The sequence below is a fragment of the Camelus bactrianus genome, chromosome X, assembly GCF_048773025.1.
Source record: "Camelus bactrianus isolate YW-2024 breed Bactrian camel chromosome X, ASM4877302v1, whole genome shotgun sequence".
Classification (NCBI taxonomy): domain Eukaryota; kingdom Metazoa; phylum Chordata; class Mammalia; order Artiodactyla; family Camelidae; genus Camelus; species Camelus bactrianus.
The window spans coordinates 41,347,021-41,363,048 of NC_133575.1; positions in this window are offsets into that span (position 1 = coordinate 41,347,021).

Genomic DNA, 16,028 nt, shown 5'->3' on the forward strand with positions numbered 1-16,028 from the left:
TAGTTTGGCAGCTCAGAAACTGTTAGTTGTCATCAGGTTGGCAACCAAATAGAGCAGTGGAAGCAGAAGTCAGATTGTAAGGGATTAAGAAGTGAGTAGGTGATGAGCAGGTGGGGAGGATGTGTAGACTATTCTTTGAAGATATTTATAATGTTAGGATGGATTGGCATAGAGTGGTGTCTGGAGCAGGGTGGAGGAGTGGCCAAGAATGGAGTTCTAGAATGGAGGAGATCTGAGTTTGTTATATGTTGAAGGGGATATATAGAAAGAACAAAGGAAGAGGTAAATGAATGATATAGGGGATCACTGTTGGAGCAAGGCCTGGAGGAGGCACTATGGGGTGGGAGCCAGGGTGCCCATCAGAGGAGACTATTGGCAAGGAGCAGGGAGCGATTCTTCCCCAGCCATGGCAAGAGAAGGTCAGGGAGAGGCACACAGACTTTCTGGTGATGAGTCTCTTACTCCTATGCTATAAGGAGTAAATACATAAAAGACTTTTTGTCCTGCAAACTTTGACATTTGGAAGCTAAAACAGTAAGCAGACAATTATCCAGGCCCGGAGGTCAGGGAGTGTGGAATTGCATGGTGGTGGTGAGAGCACAGTGACAGGGCTAGCTAAGGGGATCTGGCTTGGCAGAGAGGTTAACAGAGACCAGACCAAGGTGGTCTGGGAGAATGAGGATGGCTTGAGGGTCTAGAAGCCAAGCTGAAGACAGAGTGACTTTGGTGGAAAAAAGAAAACTGAAAGAAACAGAGCTTATACTCAGTAAAGAGGATTTCCAAATTTAAAATCTTGAAAATGAAACCCTGGTTGAATGAAGAAGGCATCCTAGGTGTGATTCAACGTGTGGGAGGCTGAATAAGAGTAGAGATGGAGATTACTGAAATCGAAAGGAACAGTTACAGGGTCTCATTTACTCCTCATCACATACTTAGGAAATAGAAGATGAGGAAACAGAGGCACTGAGAGGTTATGTAGCCAGTCCAAAGGCATGCAGCTAGGAAATGGCAGAGCTGAGATCTGAACCCAGATCTGACTCCAATATCCAGTTGACCATCTTATGGAAGAGACATGGTGCTTTTCTGTCACTGGGGAGAGAGTAAAAAAAAAAAAAAAAAAAAAAAGATGGCATGGACAGAGGAGGACAGTGTCCTGCAGATGAAGGCAGGTGAAGACAGAATTAAGCACGTACCTAGTTTGAACAGTGGAAACAGAATAAGGAGGATTTCATCTGTACAAACCAGGTTCCTAAATTAGGGAGTTAATTTTTCTTTAGTTCGAAGTAGCCATTTGGAGGTTATCAGCACATGACAATTTACAGAGCACTTAAGCTTCATCCCTCAGTACCTTCACAACAGTCTCAGTAGCTATTATTATTATGTTCATTTTACTGAGAAGAAACAGGCTAGTAGACTGTAGTTTGCCCATGATCACACAGAAAGTGAGATACAGGCATGCCATCCAGATAGTGCATTCTTTTGTTGAGCCATCTAGGTGAAAGCAGGATTTACTTTCTCCCCCGTGCCACCCGTCATCTTGCTGGTATTGAAGAAATTGCTAGCTCTAGCACCTTCAGTCTGAGGTGATGGAAATCAGAAGGAGGTGGTCTTAGAAAATGAGGAGACCTGCGTGCCTAAACCCATATCCTTAGAGAGAACTAAAGACAATCTTACCAAACAGCAGAAATATAGAGACCACAGGCATAGCCTGTACCTCCAAAGAACTCATCCATGGAGGACAAAGAATTGAGGGGTGGGCTTCTTTTTTTTATTTATTTGTTGTTTGTTTGTTTTCCTTGTTTCTTTTTTTAAAAAAAAATTTAAGTGGCAATTTCTTATTTATTTATTTATTTATTTGGAGATAATTAGGTTTATTTCTTTATTTTTAATGGAGGTACTGGGGATTGAATCCAGGACCTTGTGCATGCGAAGCATGCACCCTACCACTGAGCTATACCCTCCCCACAAGAAAGAACTCTTTTTAAAATTACAATCCAATTTGCTAATTTACATTGCATCCTGGTGCACGCTGTACTGTGGGAGCCCAATTTCGAAGCAACTACTACTGCATTGGGCATTCAAATCCAGCTTCTGAAAGAAAGAGCTTCCTGATGGGTAAGGAGGCAACTGAGTTAGGGCAGAGTAGACAGGAACAGCATGCACAGAGGCACAGAGAAAAGCCTGTTGGCCTGTATGGTGAATGAACTTTGCAGGATGCTTGGAAAGTAAGGTCGTTGTTGAAGAGCCAGGTAATGGGACCTTGTGTGGCAAACTCAGAGCATCAGTCTATGTACAGAGGGCAGTGGAGAAGAGCACCATAGAGTATTCAACAGGGAAGTGATATGATTAGGTTTGTCTTCTGAGCAGTCTTTCCATAAAGAGGCAAGACTGGGCACAGGAAAATCAGACAGGAGGTTGTCTCAGTGGGCCAGATGAGAGATGCCAGCTTAAGCCCCAGGAGAACGGCTAGAGAGGAGGAAACTTACTTGAGAGCATCTTCATACAAAGATTTTTGAGCACTTGTGCTGCTGGGGTTGCTGATTCATAGAAGATGCACCTGTTTTCTAGATACTGCCTGATTGCTCTCCAAAAGGCTGGAAAAATCTATGTAGGCAAAGTTCTTTGGAGTACCCCAATCATTTTCCATTCTCTCAGTCTTCCTATAATGCTGCTTCCAATAAACTGCTCCATAGAGGAGATTGTATTCTCTGATTGTGGATAAAGAAGACCAAAAGCTTCATTTTAAGCGTGTGATTTCCCACGCAATCGTGTAGCTCCCTTTGCCTTCTCTCCCACTTCACCCAAGCTCCTCAGTATATTGAAAAGTATGTTTCTTTCTTGTTATCAGTCCCAAACCATAATTCTAGGTATGGAAGAAAAAGTGCCTCTCTTTATTGTCTTTCTGAATCAACTTAATTTCGATTCTTCACCCCATCTCAGCAGAAGGTTGGGAAATTCAACCTGAGTCATTCTTGCAGTTCCTGCCTCCCTGAGGTCAAGACTGGGTTGTGGAACTTTCCACAGTGCCAGACATCTGAGGAAGCCCCATTTGGTCATCAATCTTCTGTAGTATAAGTGGCCACCAAGCCATTCATTGTCCCCTGTCCATTGCTGCTTCTGTAGGAAGCTGAAGGAATCTGCCAGATGACTGGAGCCCTGGTGTTTCTGGATGAACTGGGGGAGGGGAGGTGGCCACTCCACTTTGGGAAATTACCAGCTCCTCACAGCACTACTAGGAAGCAGAGTCCAGGGACACACAGTTCTCCCTCTCTTCCATCTACCAGGCTATATACCTTCCCTGAGGCAGTGAAGTGCAGAGCTGGTTTCATTTTGGTGGGATGTGGAGAGAAAGGGGAAGACACAAGAAGGAAAAATACAGCCTACAGCCTATAGACCCTAAAGGGATGAGCTAATTAAGGGCTGAGTAGGTTTATTAAAACTGATATAATATCAGAGTAAAGCAATCTTAGAGCTGATGGTTAAAAAATAATTTGAAAATGCCAGCACCCAATCTAACTTTAAAACACTTAAATGGGGCTCTAGCCCCACATCATGTGTTCATGAGGCATCTCCCAGGTGATGTTAACACTTTTGTTCCTAGGATGGAGACTTTTTTCTTCCTAGGCCTATGTGGTGGGCAGAATAAGTTCCTCTCCTTTAGTCAAAGATGTCCACATCCTAATCCCAGAACTTGTGAATATATTACATGTCAAATGGTAATTAACATTCGCAGATGGAATTATGGCTGCTAATCAGCTGACTTTGAGATGGGGAGATTCTCTTGGATTATCTGAGTGGGCCAATGCAATCACAAGGGCCCTTATAAGTGGAAAAGGGAGCCAGAGTGAAAGAACCAGAGATATGGCAGCCTGAGAAGGACTCAGCCTGCTGTTGCAGCTTCGAAGATGGAGGAAGGGCTCATGAGCCAAGGAATGCAGGCAGTGTCTAGAAGCTGGAAAAGGCAAGGAAACAGATTATTCCCTAGAGCTTCCAGAAGGAGTGTAATCCTGCCAATACTTTGATTTCAGTCCAGTGAGACCCATTTCAGACTTCTGACCTCCAGAACTGTGAGAGAATACATTTGTGTTGTTTTAAGTCACTAAGTTTAGAATAATTGGTTACAGCAGCAATCAGGAATGAATACAGCCTGACAGAGGAAAACAAAGCTTCTTACTGTCATATCACTATTTCTAGTGTAACTGTTTCCATCCCAGGGCTCGAAGGTAGCACTGGCCATGGCTGATATCATGTTTGCTCCTATGCTTAGGGTGGTAGAGCATGGGTAGAACAGATGGCCTACCTCTGGCCCTGGCCACGTGGGCTCTTAGAAATCAATATCTGCCCCTTGCCCTCCAATCCATCTAAGCCAAGTCTTGACTAGAGAAGAGTGTTGACAGCTGTTGGATATACAAATGGGTCTTCCTTCTACACATATAGTGGGACTGCACTTCCCGTCCCCATTGAAGGTAGGCGTGGCTGTGTGACTTGCCTTGGTCACATAAAGCTTTAGTAGACAGTGTGCAATTTATCTCATTCTCATCCCACAGCTGCAGTGATCATGAGAGCATGTGCTGAGATAAGGCCACCATCAGCCTGGATCCTTGAGTGATTACAGCAAGCCAAGCCTTCACCAACCCATGTTGCACATCTAATGTGAGTGGGAAATAAAGTTCTGAGGTTGGGGATTTTTGTTGTTGTTGTTATCACAGCATAGCCTAGTCTAACCTGTGCTAACAAACCTGGGTCTTATCAGGAGCTCTCTCTCCTATACACTTTACTCAAGTGCCATAAGAGGTGGCAGCTGAGCCTTCCTCACTTTAGGCATGAACTTGGGCAACACAGACTCTGGCCCCAGCCTCATGTTCTTTGCCCTACTTGACACTAACTGACCTCTGCTTTCCATGGTCTACTCTGGGATACTGTGCCAGTGAGGATGCTATGGGCTGCAAGTAAAACAAGTACAGATTTTTTAATCTCACTTCATAAAACCAGGAGCACAAAGACTTCATCCTGGACCCCGGACTTTTTCTATCCTTCAGGTTTGCTAAGCACGTTGACATTTGTCCTCAGGTTTGTCACATCATAGCTGTAAGATGGCTGCTTCCTACAGCCATATCCAAAGACTAGAAGCTAGGAGAGGAACTCTACTCACCAATTTTTCTTTTTAAGACGGGAACCCTTTCCCTGAAGCCCTCCAGCCGATTTCCCCTTACATATCATGGTTCAGAACTCATTCATCACATATGGCTACTCCTACCTGCAGGGGAGGTTGGGAAAGTGAGTACCTGGCTTTTCAACCTCTGTTGTGGGAGAAAGGCTCTTCCTGTGTGAAACAAGGAGAGGGGCATGGCCGTCCAGCAGACAACCAACAGAGTCTTCCAGAACCACTGCCTGCCTGAGCTTCAGCCTGCTTCTCTCCCGCACCCACTGTGACCCTTGGATTCACTCTGAGTTGTGGGGTGGCTCCTTTCGCTCCTTCCCACACTCCTGGGGAGATGACTGCCTGGGCAATTCCACAGCTGAAACCCCAAATGGAGTGTGACTTGTGACTGAAATACCCCTTGAAGTTTTAATGCCAGTCCTTAGGGAATTTTGATTCCTCTAACTTTTGCCCTTATCAGAGGGGCTGGCTTTCCTTAGAGGCAGGCAAGAAAGAAAGGGTTACCTTCAGGGGTTTTCCCACACACTTAGATGCAAAGGAGTTTTCAAAAGCGTCATGCAAAGTTTTGGTGAGGTATTTTCTTTCTAAACGTCTGATGTGGGGTAGGGGAGGGGGAAATGGCAGAAGTGAAGGCCATGCCGCGTGTAGGAAACCTGCTTCTCAGACCTAGCCTGGACAGAAAATTCCACACAGGAACTCGCCTGTCTCTTTCTCCCTCCAGCTCCTCCTGGGGGTTTAGCTGTGATGCTTGTTCAAGAATAAATGTGCCCCATGAAAAGATGCTCAATATCACTAATTATCAAAGAAATGTAGATCAAAACTACAATGAGATATATCACTTCGCCCAGCTCAAATGGCCATCATTAAAAAGTTCACAAATGATAAATGCTGGAGAGAGTGTGGAGAAAAGAGAACCCTCTTACACTGTAGGTAGGAATGTAGTTTGGTGCAGCCATTATGGAAAACAATATGGAGATTCCCTAAAAAGCTAAAAATAGACTTACCATATGATCCAGCAATCCCACTCCTGGGCATATATCTGGAGGAAACTAATTGGAAAAGACACATACACCCCAATGTTCATAGCAGCACTATTTACAATAGCCAAGATATGGAAGCTACTTAAATGTCTGTCTACAGATGACTGGATAAAGAAGATGTGATATATATATATATATATATATATATATATACACACACACACACACACACACACACACACATATATATATACACACACACACACATATATATATATACACACACATACATACACACACACACACACATATATACACATATACAATATACTCAGCCATAAAATAGAATGAAATAATGCCATTTGCAACAACATGGTGGACCTAGAGATGATCATACTTAGTGAAGTAAGTCAGACAAAGACAAATGTCACATGATATCACTTATATGTGGAATCTTAAAAAGTGACACAAACGAACTTATTTACAAAACAGAAAGAGACTCAGACATAGAAAACAAACTTATGGTTACCGGGGGATGGGGGAAGGGGGTGGGAAGGGATAAACTAGTAGTTTCGGATTAGCAGATACTACTATATACAGAATAGATAAACAACAAGGTTGTACTGTATAGCACAAGGAACTACATTCAATAGCTTATAATAACTTATAATGAGGAAGAATATATACATACATGTATAACTGAATCACTATGCTGTACACCAGAAACTAACACAACATTGAAACTGAAGTATACATCGAATGAAAAAAAAGAATAAACATGCCCTATTGGAGGCCAGGGTGTCAGGAAGCCCTAGGAGGCAGGACACAGACTAGGTGGAGGAGAGACCCCAACATCTTCTTTTTGGTAAGAAACAGACACAAATGTCACCCAAGCAAAGCAGTCTAGCCGTCTGGCCCCTGGGGCTTGTGCAAAATAAAGAGAGGGCTTTCTTCATGAGAGTCTTTACTAAGTGGGCCCGTTCCAAGCTCTCAGGAAGTGCAAATGGCCAGCTCGCAGGGCAGCAAGGGCTGTTGGAGGTGGAAGGGTGGAGGGCAGGGCAACTGTTTATTTGGAGGCCGCCTAGCCCAGCCAATGAATAGGATTTGGGTCAAGTCAGCATTTGAATCCTGGCCCTGCCACTTATTTGCTGTATAATCCTTTCTGAACCTCACTTTCCTCTCCTGCAACATAATAATCCCTGTTCATAGCAGCATTATCCACAATAGTCAAAAGGTGGAAACAACCCAAATGACCATTGATGGATGAATGGATAAATAAAATGTGGTATATCCATACAAGGGAATATTTCAGCCTTAAAAAGGAAGGAAATCCTTTCATATGTTACAATATGAATGAACCCTGAACACAATGAAGACATTATACTAAGTGAAATAAACCAGTCACAAAAAGACAAATACAGTATGACTCCACTCATATGAGGTACTAGAATAGTCAAATGCATAGAAACAGAAAGTAGAATGATGGTTGCCAGGGGGCTGGGGGCAAAGGGGATGGGAGTTAGTATTTAATGGGTACAGAGTTTTTGTTGGCAAAGGTGAAAAGAGTTCTAGAGATGGATGGTGGTGGTGGTTGTACACAATTGCGAATATACCTAACACCACTAAACTGTACACAAAAATAACTAAGATGGTACACTTTAAGTTATGTGTATTTTGCCACAGTTTTTTAAAATTGCATGCCAGCTGTGAAAGTAAAAGCCCTTACATTAAAACAATAATTGTCTAAATTAAATGACTCAAAACAGAGTCTGATTCCACACTGTCATATCTTTCTTACTCTACTCCATAACTGTGGAGGAGAAGGCTGAGAGTCAGACAGAAAATATAATGGTGTCTTCTTCCTGGTACTCATAATTATTCAAAATAAGTTAGAAGTTTGGGGGGGAGGGGTATAGCTCAGTGGTAGAGCATGTGCTTAGCATGCACAAGGTCCTGGGTTCAATCCCCAGCAACTCTATTAAAAATAAATAAATAAATAAATAAATAAATAAATAAATAAATAAATAAATAAATAAAAATAAATAAATAAATAAATAAACCTAAGTACCTCTGTCCCCCCAAAAAATAAGTTAGAAGTTTAAAGTTCACAAAAAGCAGCTTCAAAGCCACCATCCATCCCATTTTATCCTTTCAACATATTGAAATGATTTGGGATTTCGAGGTTAAACATGATAGTCTCTATGTGAAGAATAGGTTGCTTCTCATAAAATTGTATTTATGATTCCTTGTCCCCCAAAATGGGTAAAATTGGAAGTTTTAGATTTTATATACATATATATTTTTTTAACCACAATTTTTAAAACAAGGAAAAATATTAGCAATAATGCCTGCCTGGCTTACCTCCCCAGAGGGCTGGGGGGGTTAAGGAGATAGTGGTTAGAAAAGCCCTGGCTAAGGGCCCCTGGAGAAAAGAAGAAAGATTCCTTTCTGGAAGCCTCAACCTCAAAAAGGTTTAGTCCAGGGGTGGGGGGTGGGTAGAGCTCAATGGTAGAACACATGCTTAGCATGCATGAGGTCCTGGGTTCAGTCCCCAGTACCTCCATTAAATAAATAAACAAACAAACAAACCTAACCCCTCCCCAAAATAAAACAAAGCAAAGCAAAGAAAAAGGTTTAGTCTATCATCATTAGGCCTCATACCAATTAGCTTGAACCTCACACGTACGTTGAATACTTTGGCACCGAAAGCATTTGGCCCAACCTAAAGATCAGCAGCCTTGCTGAAGACGCCCACTCCCAACTCGGCCTCAGCAGTCGTGGCAGGTTTCTCCCACTCTGCTGGACCAGAAGGGAGTAGAGGCTGCTGGTCACTGGGCCCCAGACCATCATCAACATCTCTTTCTTCCTGGCAACTTTTGGCAGCTCTCCGCTGGGCCCCTGTGTCCCGCCAGCCCTGGCCCTGCAGAGTCCAGCGGGGGGCTGAGACTCTCGAACATCGGTGGCTCCAGCGATGCTCTCTGCTTTCTCTCTGCACCTCACAATGGTTGAGCATCCACCCTCCACCCCACCCTAACCACCCCCAGAGGCAGCCAGTGTTCCTGGCACTTTCACATTCATTATTATCTCCTTGAGAAGGTCAAGAGGGTTAATTATTGATGTCAACATTATGAACCTTGTTACTACTCTCAAATATTCATTAATAGCTGTATTTTGAAATTCTCATCACCCCGACACTAGTGTACAAGTGGTTTTCCGCTCTTACTATGCATTACAATTACCTGGAGAGTTCTTGAAAACAACCCATGCCCAGACACCCTCCCCAGCCTAATTAAATGAGAAGCACAATGCAGTCATTACTCTCCATCACGCGTAATTACCTCTCCACGTCTTTGTGCGCAGTGGGCCCTAGTCCTTGACATACAAAAAGAATCGGCAGGAGAGCTTGGTCAGTATCCAGCCCTGTCCCTCCCACCCTGAGGAGGGCTTGACAATTGTAGTATCCTTTGAAATTTTCCAGAAGTTGTTTCTTTCTATACTCTACTCCTGTCTCCACCGCCATACTTTTTAAAAGCCCATTTTTCTCCAGTCACCATTTCTCAAATTATACTCAACAGTGATCATAGGGGAGTTGTGGGAAATAAGAGAGAGCATGACTGTGGTTGAGTCAGGAATGGCTCCCAAAGATCTGTCCTGTCCTAGACCCCAGAACCTGTAAATGTTATCTCATTTGGAAACAGGGTCTTTACAGATGTAATTAAAGATCTTGAGATCAGGAAACTATCCTGGATTATCTGGGTGGGCCATAAAGGCCATCACAGTTGTCCTTATAAGAGAGAGACAAAGGGAGATGAGACACACAGAAGAGGGGGAGGCCATACAAAGATGGAGGCAGTCGGAGTGATGGTCACAGGCCAAGGCACACCGGCCAGTGGCTGAAAGAGGCAAAGGATAGATTCTCCTGTAGAGCCTTTGGAGGGCATGTGGCCCTGCCAACATCTTGATTTTGAAACTGCTAGCCTTCAGAACTGTGAGAGAATAAATTTCTGAATAGATGAACAAGTTTCTTCTGTATAGCACAGAGAACTATATTCAATATCTTGTAGTAACCTATAATGAAAAACAATATGGAAAGGAATATATATATTTATATGGATGACTGAAATATGCTGTACATCAGAAATTGACACACTGTAACTGACTATACTTCAATAAAATTTTTTTTAATTTTTTTTATTTTAAACCACCCAGTTTGTGGTGATTTGTTACAGCAACCTTAAAAGGTGAAGACAGTGACCACTTATGTTTGGTAGTTCCTGTCTTTGTAGCCGAACTTCCCGAAATCTTTCCTATGCTAACAGACATTGTTTCCCAAACACAGACCCTAGACAAGTGCCTCCCCTCACCAGAACACACGTCGTGCTAGGTCACACACTTGCCAGCAACTATGATCCAAACTCACAGCACTGCAGTTTGTATGCATGAGAGTTACAGCCACATATATATATACATCATGTATCTACCCTTTCAGTAGCCAGTATTCATTTATAACTCATTCAGCACCTACTGTGTATCAGAAACTATTCAATGCACTGGTGGGAATGTAAATTAGTGCAGCCACTATGGAGGGCAGTATGGAGGTTCCTTAAAAAACTAAAAATAGACTTACCATAAGATCCATCAATCCCATTCCTGGGCATATGTCCAGAGAAAACTCTAATTTGAAAAGATACATGCACCCCAGTGTTCACAGCAGCACCATTTACAGTAGCCAAGACATGGAAACAACCTAAATGCCCACTGACAGATGAATAAAGATGTGGTGTGTGTGTGTGTGTGTGTGTGTATATATATATATATATATATATATATATATATATATATATATATATTACTCAGCCATTAAAAAGAATGAAATAATGCCATTTGCAGCAACATGGATAGACCTAGAAATTATCATACTAAGTGAAGTCAGAGAGAGAAAGACAAATATATGATATCACTTATATGTGGAATCAAAAAAAATAAAAATTCTGTTTACAAACCAAAAACAGACTCAGAGACATAGAAAACAAACTGTGGTTCCCAAAGGGGAAAGGGCAGGGAGGGATAAATTAGGGGTTGAGGATTAACAGACACACATTACTACATATAAAATAGATAAACAACAAGGACCTACTACTGGATAGCACAGGGAACTATCTTCAATTTCTTCATGCATATAATGGAAAAGAATCTGAAAAGAAAAAAAAAATACATCTATATGTATATGTATAACTGAATCGCTTTGCTGTACACCTGAAACTAACATTGTAAATCAACTACACTTCAATAAAAAATTTTTTAAAAACACACAATTATATCTCTTGTGAAAAATATATTCTAATGAAGTGATCAGTTAATAAACAAATAAGCAAACAAATAGCAGATGGTGATGAAAGCTACAAAGAATAGAAAATGAGCGAAAGGGATAGAGACAGATGGGGGCGTGGCTACTTCAGAGTTGGTGTCAAAGGCGGCCAGGTATTTCACCAGGTGACTTATGTAAATTAATTTCATGTAATCCTCTCAACAAGCATTTCATCCTTGTCGTATGAGGTAAGTATCATCTCCACTTTGCAGACAGGGAAACGGAGGCGAAGGGAAGTGATTTGCCCAAAGCATACAGCTGTTCAGTGGCCCACATGGGATTGAAACCCAAGCCTGTTGGACATCAAACAATGCCATTTCCTATCACTATGCTACATGGTTCCTGTGCTCAAGTGGGCTTGCACTGAGATCCTCCAGAGCCTGTCTTGGCCCTGATTTACCTGTTCAGTGATTCCCAGTGGAATGAATGGTTCCAAGGGTAAGAAGGCTGGAGGCAAGAGATCAGAGGGTAAAGAATACTTCTAGTCAGAGACTTGCCCTAGAGAGTAGCTTCAACCGATTTCTATCTTTGGAAGGTAGGCAAAGGGTACTGAAACTTCCTGCTTCCTCCCCTGGGTCTTCTCACCTCTTTTCTGTCCTGTCCCATCAGCTAGGGCCCTCAGGGCAGAGCCATGGGGTCCAGAAAAAGAGATTGTTTAGGAGGGAGGGTAGAGTTCAGTGGTAGAGCACGTGCTTAGCATGCACAAGCTCCTGGGCTCAATCCCCAGTACATCCATTAAGAGAAATAAATAAACCTAATTACCTCCCCTTGCATCCCCCCCCAAAAAAGGTAAAAAAGATATATTTTTTAAAAGGGACTCTATTACCTTCATGGCTCTGAGCTGTACTTCTGAGTCCTGGATAGTGGGCAAGACTCAGGTAGAGACCAGCCAAGCAGTGGAAACCTGGGGTATGCCTGCCACAGCAGGTGGCCCAGTTTGGCTACATAGAGGATGCACAAAGCAGGGTGGAGAATCAGGCTGGGCAGGAGGCTGAGGCCTGATCACGGAAGGCCTTGAAGGTCAGGCCAGGAGGACAGCCTCTGTTCTCTGGACTGGTGTTTGCCAAAGTGTATCCTGCAGACAACTCACGTTTGGGGACAGCAATAGCAGGAACACGAAGGGGTGTTATGTCAGACAGCAAAGTTTCCTTGTCACTAATTTGGAGTTCAAAGAAGTCAAACAAACCCCTTTTATGCCGAACTTCCCAGACCTGACATTAGGGCAAAGGGCAAGCCAAGGGGTCACAGTGGATGCCATCCTCATGGCAAAGATGGATGGTAAAAATAAATAAATAAATAAATAAAAATTTTTTTAAAAGAGGGGAAGGGTAGAGCTCAGTGGTAGAGTGCATGCTTAGTATGCATGAGGTCCTGGGTTCAATCCCCAGTACCTCCATTAAACAAACAAATTTTTAAAAAGACAGATGGAAATCCACTTGAGGCAGACTGAGCGGGGGCTGAAGATTCCAGCTCTAAATCACCTTCTCTCTCCCTTCCCTGCCCCCCCTTTCTCCCCCCACTTCAGCTCACACTCTCCCTCCCTCTAACTTCTCCCCTTCTGCCTACCCACCCCAAGCCCTCTGCCCTCTTCCAGCTTTCCCTAACACCACCACCCCAATCTCCTCAACCATCCCACCCTGTGCCTCTTCATGCGCAAGCACTTCTCCAGCTATACTAAACATACTAGAGTAATTTAGAAATCCTCTTTGTACTCAAGTGAAAAGACCGCTATTCACTAGCAAATGTGCTAACAAATTCATCCGAGTTGCACAGATGGTTTGTCCTAAGCCCTTCTCCAAAAAAAATCTAGAATTTTTTCAAGTATCTTTTTTTTTTTTAAACAACCAGAAAGGCTCGGCTTTGAGCTTTACCACACCATTGGTTTTCGTGGTAACCACACCAGTTCCTGATTCCTGTCTTTCACTTATGTCCTGGTACCAGCTGTGGAATCTGCCCGAGGAGCCCCCCTGTCGCAGGAGTGGCCCTGCCTGGGTCTCCCCCACAGCCCCCAACACTGGTCCAGCCACCCTGGACCTCCGCTGGGGATTTGCATAATGAGCAGCACATCCATCCCAGGCCCAGCTGGGGCTCATCTTCAGGTTCCTCTGCTCCTCTTAAATTACACAATGGCCTTTCCAAACTCAAGACAGTAGAGCAGGATGGTAAAGAGTGTGGACTTTCTGGGAGTTGGAGATTTTCAGATATTAACTACTATATATAAAATACATAAGCAACAAGATTCTTCTGTAGAGCACAGGGAACTATATTCAATATCTTGTAACCTATAATGAAAAAGAATATGAAAAGGAACATATGTATGTGTATGTATGACTGAAGCATTATTCTGTACACCAGAAATTGGCACAACATTGTAAATTGACTATACTTCAATTAAAAAAAAAGAGCAAAGGCTTTGGTCTGAGAAGCAACTCTGCTCCTTATTAAAAAAAAGAGTGTGGAATTTAATACAAAATGGATAAACAACTAGGTCTTACTGTGTAGCACATATTCAAAAACTTGTAATAGCCTATAATGAAAAAGAATCTGAAAAAGAATATATAGAGAGAGGTATAACTGAATCACTATGCTATACACCAGAAACTAACACATTATGAATCAACTATACTTCAATTTAAAAAAAAAAAAAAGAGTTGTGGACTTTGAAGACAGACTACTACTTGGTTTGAAATCCAGACTCTGTCACTTATCAGCTGTTTCACTGGGTGCTTGTCACTTGACCTATTTGAGTCTGTATCCTCATCTTTAAAATAGGAATAAAAATAGGACCTCTCAAAGACTTGCTATGAGGAGATGGATGTGCGAAAGTGCTTCAAACAGCACTTGGCATATGATAAGTGCTATGTAAGCATTACTGATTAATATTATTGCTGCTGTTGCCCATCTGTCATCAACAGACATTTTGGCTGAGTCAGCAATTGATGTGGGATTCTAAGTGAGGAACTTGTGGGTATCACAGGAGAAAGCATGTTTTCCATTTGCTGTCTCCTCAAGCTCCTTTTAAGTCCTGACCCCCAGAAGCAAGGCCCAGCTTCTAGACCCAGTTCCCTCTGCAGCCACAGCCTGCCCTCTGTGTCTGGAGGGGATCTCTCACCCCATCACCTATGAAGACCTGGGCACTGGGCTCAAACTGGCCTTCAGACCCCACAGCCAAAGATGTCGGTGCTTTGACCAGTCCCGCAACTCAGGGCCAAGGCTTAGGCTTTCCAGTTTGGGGTGTGCAGTACCCCAATGCAAATGAAGCTGCCTCCAGACACAGAACACAAACAAACTTATGGTTACCAAAGGGAAAGGTGGGGCAAGAGAGATAGATTAGGAGTTTGGCATTAGCAGATACAAACTACTAAATATAAAATAGATAAACAACAAGTTTTACTGTATAGTACAGGGAACTACATTCAATATCTTGTAGTAACCTATAAGGAAAAAGAATATGGAAACGAATATATGTATGTGTATGGATGACTGAAACATTATGCTGTGCACCAGAAATTGACACACTGTAACTGACTATACTTCAATTAAAAATGGGGAAAAAAGCTATGTAAATTTAAAAAATCCTACTCTATAGCACAGGGAACTCTATTCAGTATCTTGTAATAAACCATATTGGAAAAGAATATGAAAAAGAATCTGTAAATAAGTGAATCACATTGCTGTACACTAGAAGGTAACAGCATTGTAAATCAACTATACTTCAATAAATTGTTTTTAATTTTTTACAGTTTTTTAAAAAGTTTTTACTTATTTTTAATGTTTTTGGGGGGGTAATTGGGTTTGTTTATTTATTTATTTATTTATTTATTTTAATTTTTAATGGAGGATTGAACCCAGGACCTCATGCAAGCTCAGCACACACCCTACCACTGAGCTATACCCTCCCCCTTAAATTTTTTAAACAATGAAGCTACCCCCAGGGCTGTGCCCAGTCCTGGGAGGACCTCAGCAGCCACAGTGAGGAGGGTAGCTAACAATTCAGAGAGAGAACTGACCACGTGCCAGGCCTCGAATGGAGCACCTCGACACTTACAGCACACTGACTCTGTTCATCCGGAGAGGGAAACCAAAGCACGGAGAGGTGAAATAACCTGTGCAAGGTCACACAGCTAGCAAACGGCAGAGCCAGGAATCCAGTCCTGGCTCCAGAGTCTGTGTGCTGACCTGCTCGGCCACACTGCCTGGCAGGTGCCTGTGCAGATGACTTAGTGCTTAGGTGGAGAAATCTGGGCTCAATACTGATAGAAAGCAGGGCCCGGGGCCAGGGCTGCCCAGCACAAGACATGTGGATAAAGCTCCCCAGGCTACAGTCACACCCCACTGGTATTTTTTTAGGAAATTTATTTGGCTGGCTGAGGAATTTTCCAGAAGGCTAGAGAGTTCAGTCAGGAAGAGTTCAGACCAGAGTCAGGCCCATCATCGGGGGGCTTTTGCAGGGTCCTGAGAGAGCAGCTTAATGCACAGCTGGGTATCCTCCAAGGTAAGACCCTAGGAAGGGATATTG